Here is a 6,807-nt window from a genome sequence, read left to right on the forward strand (position 1 = left end):
TGCCACTCCTATGGAGTTAAGCAATGCAGACGTAGTCTGTTTTAAATGCGGCAAGCGCGGCCATATGATGGCTCGCTGCTATGCCAGGGTCCCTGCTGGGGCAAAAAATGCCCAGCAAGAGGACTCCCTTCCCAAAGGGCGATGGCAAGAACCAGCGTGCGAGACGCATGAGTTCTGCATCGACCACTGAGGGGTCGGGAAATGTAGGAGCGCAGTAGGGGCGGGATGCCCAACTGACGCGGACTCTGAAGCTACCCCTAAGTTCATAGTTGTCGAACAAATGGGTAGCATAGTCCCTGAGGTCTCGAAATTTCGGACCTCAACCCTGCTGGTCTATAGCGCTCATGTAAGAGGCTATGACCAGATGATGACCCTCCTAGTGGATTCGGGTGCATCACAAAAAAAAATTGAATTTTTTTTTGTGAAACTTGCGGCTCAAAGAAAGAGACCGGCGATGCTTGAGTCGCTTTGCCAGGATGGCAAGCGAGAAGAGGCGACCGGCTTAGGCGACCGGCTTAGCGAACGGCGCGCTCGTTAAGGCTGAGGGAGTTCAGGTAGAACTCACCTTCAATTTTAGTGACTTCTCTTGTGAAGAAAAGTGCACAGCGCTAGGGATGGAGAGGTATGACCTCATCCTAGGCATGCCATGGTTGCCAAAACACCACCCATGGAAAGACCGGCGTACACGCACAGTTGCGAACTCTACGCAGGACACCGGAAAGTCTGCGCTGGCTGGCGCAGCGACCATTAATGAGAGCGCAGCCTTTAAAGGCGCAGCCGCTCCTCCGTCGGGTAGAACCACAACGTCTATTGCTCAGACCGTTATTCATAATGATTCTGACAAAGAGAATTCTGAACTTTACGGTCCGCTGGTGCACCTCCACTGAGAATGCCCTTGCTTTACTATTAAAGATGGCCACAAATATTCCGGTCGAAGATTCGTCCTCTTGGACCGTAACTGGTTGTAAAGTTACTCAATTCGACGTGCCTTTGGTCGTCCTTAATTGTCTGGCACTCGCTTATCGTGTCACTACGACCTTTGACCTGCGAGTGGGTGCCGTTGCTATTTCAGCTAACGGACCACTTCAATCGCACCAGATCAAAGGCTCTGTGCTTATTCATGCAACACTTGACTTCTTGTTAGCTCGCTATCAATTGTGCAGGGCCATTGGACGCATGCCTACTTGTCATCGTCCTATTGATTGCACCAGTTCCACCGAGCTGAGGAAGACCTAATGTCACCTCACTTCGTGTCGAGATACTTTTAGCAACACCGGCTCAAGTATCTGGATAGGACCTGGCGACGTTTGACATACCATCATTGGGCTTCTACTGGTAGTAAATGGTATCAGTTGCATAGACCTTTCGCGGGAGCACATCCTTTCCGTGTCGTACGTGGAGTTAACAACTGTGCGTGCACATGGTTGACATTTTGCCAGCCATCGGCGTGCCTAGGACGACGCCAGACGAGCTCTTATTACCTAGCAGCATGAAAATCTCTCTACAAGAAATACCACTATAGCTAGTGGCGAGTTTAACTTGCACTCCCTCATTCTCACGAGCGCGCCGTTCGCTTAACTAACAGTCGCCTCTTCTCCTATGTATTTCTAGCAACGCAACTCAAACCTCGCCGGTCTCTGATAAGAGCCGCGAATTTAATAAAGCACTTTTATGCACCCGAATCCACGAGAAGGGTCATCACACAGTCATAGCGTCGTGCTCGAGCGCTAAAAGTTTAGTGGAGTTGAGTTCCGACCTTTCAGAGCCTCAAAGACTACGTTACTAATTTGCTCGAGAACTCTGAACTAACGAATAGCTATATAGCCCGCGTCAGTAGGGCACCCTGAGACAACGTCTCCGTCGCCCAACTTCATAGGAGTGGCATACAGTCTTTCGGCCTAAGAATTTTATCAACCTGTCGCCGAGGTACAGTTGTAGGATTGATTTCTAACAAAGGTTATTTGGATTGCATTTTCTGTCGTCAACGGTACGATTCTTGAAAAGACCTGTCGCAATTAATAAGCGTAGGCAAGTGAAAATTTTCCAGTATCGTACTCACAGTAATATATGTCGACAGCGAGTGCCTCTCTTGCGCATACATGCAAAGATCACATCGCCTGTTCCGCTCCAAAGGAGCGTGCCTAAAGCAATACTTCAGTGTCCGGCGGCTAATACACGGCGCGAATTTTTACCGTACAGATCGTCATGAAGGGAACGCCTTACTGTTCACTTAAGCGCCGCAAGTCTACTTTGAGGCCTTGCCGCGCAATGGGCATGGCCCACGACACCATCCATGTGTCATCTACGATAAGCTGCGCCATGCCGCATTGCTCCTCTGCGAAGAGCTGGTGCACGTTCGTGTGAGCTGCAGTCCCATCAAGCTTAGGTGGGTCCATCTGAATGGATCTTGGCTGATAAGGCCAGGCAGAGAGCGTTTTAAAAGTCCTGTTGAGAGCCTTGTTCCAACCGATGATCGTCCTTAGTCTTAGTGATGAACTCGGCCGCAGCATGGCTATGTGTCGTGGACGCGGCCATACCTGTAAGAGCGCAAACGCCTTAAATTGTTCAAATGAGCATCGTGTGGTTCAGGATAATAACGCAAGAGACGGACTGGCTAGGGTTGCTAACTAAACTCCTGTGCCAAGTTCCAAGAGCTCACCTCCCGATGATGCACGGGGGGGGGGGAATCGCGCCTTATCGATGTTGAGGTTCATTATAACTGACACGCTCAAAGAGACGGGCGTGAGAACGACCTTAGTGCTACCAAGTGCAGGAGAGCGTTTCTCAAGCGACCTCGAGCTACACACACACACCTTCTGGCACAGCGATGTAGTGAGTGGTGGCCTAAAGCGGACCCACACAATAAACTTGTGACGTCACGGAAGCGGTTAACCGTCTTCTCGTAGGAACTGTATATTAGGAAGCAAGTTTAAGACTAATTTATGTCAAATAGGACTGAAAAGATAGTCACTTCGTATGAGATCATATTTGCCATCTCTGTAGACGAGCGTTTATATGCTATATACCTCGGTAAGCAGATGATGCCGTCCCAAACGTCGTCAAAGTGGGTCACAATGCGAGCCTCACCCGAGTGGAAGGTTTGTAGCGGAGCTACCTCGCTCCTAAAGTCAGAGGAAGACTTTCGGACCCAGAGTCACTTAGTTCTATTGAACTAATGGGTTTAACAACTCAGGGAGTCGTACAAGCTATCAAAGCTAAAGAATCCTAGTACAAGGGATTCAGGGTTCGTAGAATTAAGTGGCAACTAGTGCCCAGGAGGATATACCTTAGAAAGGCTTCTATCTCTTACAGATCAATGCGTAAGCCTTAGGAAGGCACTTAACGCTTTAAGATCAAAAGGGGAACTGAACTTTATTTAATTATTTAAATCTAAAACCTTTTCGTAGCTAATTAAAAAAAATAGATTTTGGCCGTCAAATTTATATCTGGCGGCGACCACATTTATTACCCATGATAAATGGGATTTAAGTAACTTACTATTTTAAAATTAGATAAAAGGGTATTTTACCCATAAAGTAAATGTACCACAACAACGGTTCTCCAACCGATGTGTGCCCCATTACACCCTCCCCCATCAGACAGTTGACACCGAGTGACAACATTCGCTTCATTTCCTCTTTGAGGTTGGAACCTAAACAGCTAACCGTTCGGTTGTGTTGTTTTTTTCTTTGTCTCATGACAATCAAGCGTGAGTCACAGACTCTTAGCACCTTCCTTGACGATGAGGGAATGGTGGTCACTCTCAATCAGAGGAGGAAGAAACAGAGCGGCGTTCGCTCACGCCTTCTCATCCGGACGAACGTCGGCGAGCCCCGAATCCGTTTCCAGAACGTGGTGCCGCTGATATCTTAACTGCATTGAGGAGGACACGGGACCCTAAGTCCAACATTATTATGAATCAGCTCGATGAAGAGCAAGAGCAGATAATCCTCATAGAGGAAAGAGCTCGTCGTCGAGCTGCTGAAATAGCGAAAGCTAAGGCTCATAGTGAATATAGATTCACTCCGCTTAGTGCGGACGAGCGTCTCAAAGGGATAGCGGGTCATAGCTTGGCCATCTGGATCTCTAATGACCCGGCGAGGACGCCGGAGGAGATCGCTGCTCGCGACGCTCTTCATGAGCAATACCTTACGCCGAAGGTAATGACGCAAAGCCATTATCTGACGCGTTTACGTGATCAAGCCCGTGGGGCTTCGGTGACCTTCAAGAAGGACATTCCGATCGTTTTGTTTCCAAACGAAACAAGGAGTGAAAACGAAGTCTCATTTGAGAAATGGGTTCACCGGGCCCGCAAACTCCGTAATATCTGGAATATCAGAGAGTCTGTGGATAGAGGTGATGTTCGTTTGGAACGGAAGCTTCGCTTCGACTTTGCAAAGCTTAAGGCCAAAGGCAAGTTGGGCTCGGCATTTGTGCCACAAAACGAAGAAGGCCTAGCCAACATTTCAGTGCTTCGGTTGACCGTACAACCAAGGATCGAAGCCGCACTGAGGCTTTAGATCCATCTAATCCCACGTTTAGTGGTGGGAAGCGTCGTTTGACGCGAGTTGACCCTGAGCTTAGCACTTAAAAACGTCAACGGCGTACGGGCAATCTTGCCGAAGAGGTACCTCGAACTCCCAAGAGTTTTTAGAAGAGGGGTACCCTAGCCACTTCACCAGATACTGTTATTGACCCTCAGGATAACGTCGCTTTAAAAGTTTCTCCACATGAAACTGAAGGTTCCTCGCGCATCAAGCAGCGCGGGAGGGGGCCAAAATTTCGGCGAAGCATTTGATGCTCTACGACACGAGGTGCAACTTCTTCGTGAGATCCTTGCTCGGGTTGCGAGCTCTTTTGAGGCGGTTTGGGACTGTCTTTCGATGCTTGAGCGTCAGCAGCCTCGTTTAGAAGGCCAGCTGGACATCCTGGTGAGGATGCAGCAATCTGCGGCACGACCGCCTGTCTCCGCGCAAGCGCCTTCAAGTCCACGTGGGAAGGGTCCCGATATGACTTAAGCAAGCCAACGTAAAACACTGCGTGTGTACGCAGCTTGCTGGGAAGGTTTAGCGTATAAGCTAGGCCCTTCTTGGCCACGACCGTAAATGGCCTAATGAAGCGCGGGCGCAATTTGGTCTTGAAGACCGCGGAAACCAAGTTGGTGGGTAGGTTTTAGGCGTTTAGTAAAACTCGGTCTCCGACAATATAAGAATTAATACAGCTTCTGCCTTTGGCATCTGCTTGTTCTTTTTGTTTGTCTTGGCTATCAGCCATCGTATCCCTTACATTTCTTAAGACACTAAATCGCGTCGCGAGAAACTCGCTTACTTGTTTCCGAACGGTAACAGGGCTGATATCAGCAAGCCTATCGGCCAATTCTCCCCCACCAAGCCCTGAACCACGCAGTGGTATCGTTAACGGAACGCGCAGGTGGGTAAGACCGTTTATATAAAACGGAGTATAGCCTGTAGAGGCATGAACAGCGTTATTTAACGCAAATTCCACTACTGGGACTGAGCACATACGCTGCGTAAAACGTCTTCAATTACGCGATTGACACGTTCGGTTTGACCATCGGTCTCTGGATGGTCCGCAGTGGACATATCCAATCTGGTGCCAAGCACTCGAAAAATTGATTTCCAGAATTTACCCATGAAAAGGGGATCCCGATCAGATACAATTGCCACTGGCAACTCATGTTGTCGAAATACGCGAACGATAAACAGCTTAGCTGTACCTGCACCATCAATGGAATCTGGCACGACCGGTAAGTGAGCCATTTTGTTCAATCGGTCAACAAAGACCACTATGCCGGAGTTACCGGCTGAATCTTTCGGTAGACCGAAAACAAATCCATACTAATGGACTCCCAGCAACCTCTGGGGACGGGGAGGCTCGCCAGTACCGCAGCAGCATGTGCCGAGGGTTTAACTCGTTGGCAAGTTTCGCATGTGCTAACATAAGTGCTGACCTTTTATAAAGTTTGGGTCACCAATAATTCTGGCTTACAGAGCCGTAGGTCTTTTCTCTACCGAGATGACCATCAAGGACAGTACAGTGTGCCTCATAGAGGATTCGGTACTTCAAATCCTCATCATGAGGAACAACGACCCGCAGAGGGTCCGCGGTGTCTGTGCAATAAAGCAACAGGTCGTTATCGATATAAAATCGATGTAACCTTGCACGCAACGTGCTGACAAAATTATACCTGAACTAAAGTTCTTAAAAGCTCGTAGCAGAGCTACACACTGTTCGTTCTTGGCGTTAGCCGAACGGATTAATTCAGGAATAGGCGACAAGATAGTCGTTAAATGAGAAAGCTAATAATCCGGCCTGCGTGATAACTCATCGGCCAAAAGGTTCTACTTGTCTGGCTTATTGTTCACCTCGAAAATGTATTCTGCGAAAAAGGATAGCCATCGGGCCATTCTCTGTAAGAGATAGGGCGACTTAGTCGCCGTGCGTAATGACGCGTGATCTGTATATATCACAAACGGCTTAGAGCCGAGCAGAAGAACTCTGAATTGGACAAGAGCATACTTCATCGCAAGTAACTCTTTGTCATGAACTAGGAAGTTCTTTTCCGCAGCTTTAAGCTGTCTAGACTCGAACGCAATAACACGTTCATGCCCATCAACATCTGTTTGTAACAGAGCACTGCGAATGGCAAAATCTGATGCGTCACAGACGACACTGAAAGGCCAATTTGGGTTAAGCAGTGCCAGGGTCGGGGCATGGATAATACTATCCTTAACAGCTCGAAAAGCATTATTTCGGTGCTAGTCCAGCACCAATATCCTTTTTACG

This window comes from Bremia lactucae (genome assembly GCF_004359215.1).
Source record: "Bremia lactucae strain SF5 chromosome Unknown BlacSF5_NotPlaced_167_SHOA01000113.1_325088bp, whole genome shotgun sequence".
NCBI classification, from domain to species: domain Eukaryota; phylum Oomycota; class Peronosporomycetes; order Peronosporales; family Peronosporaceae; genus Bremia; species Bremia lactucae.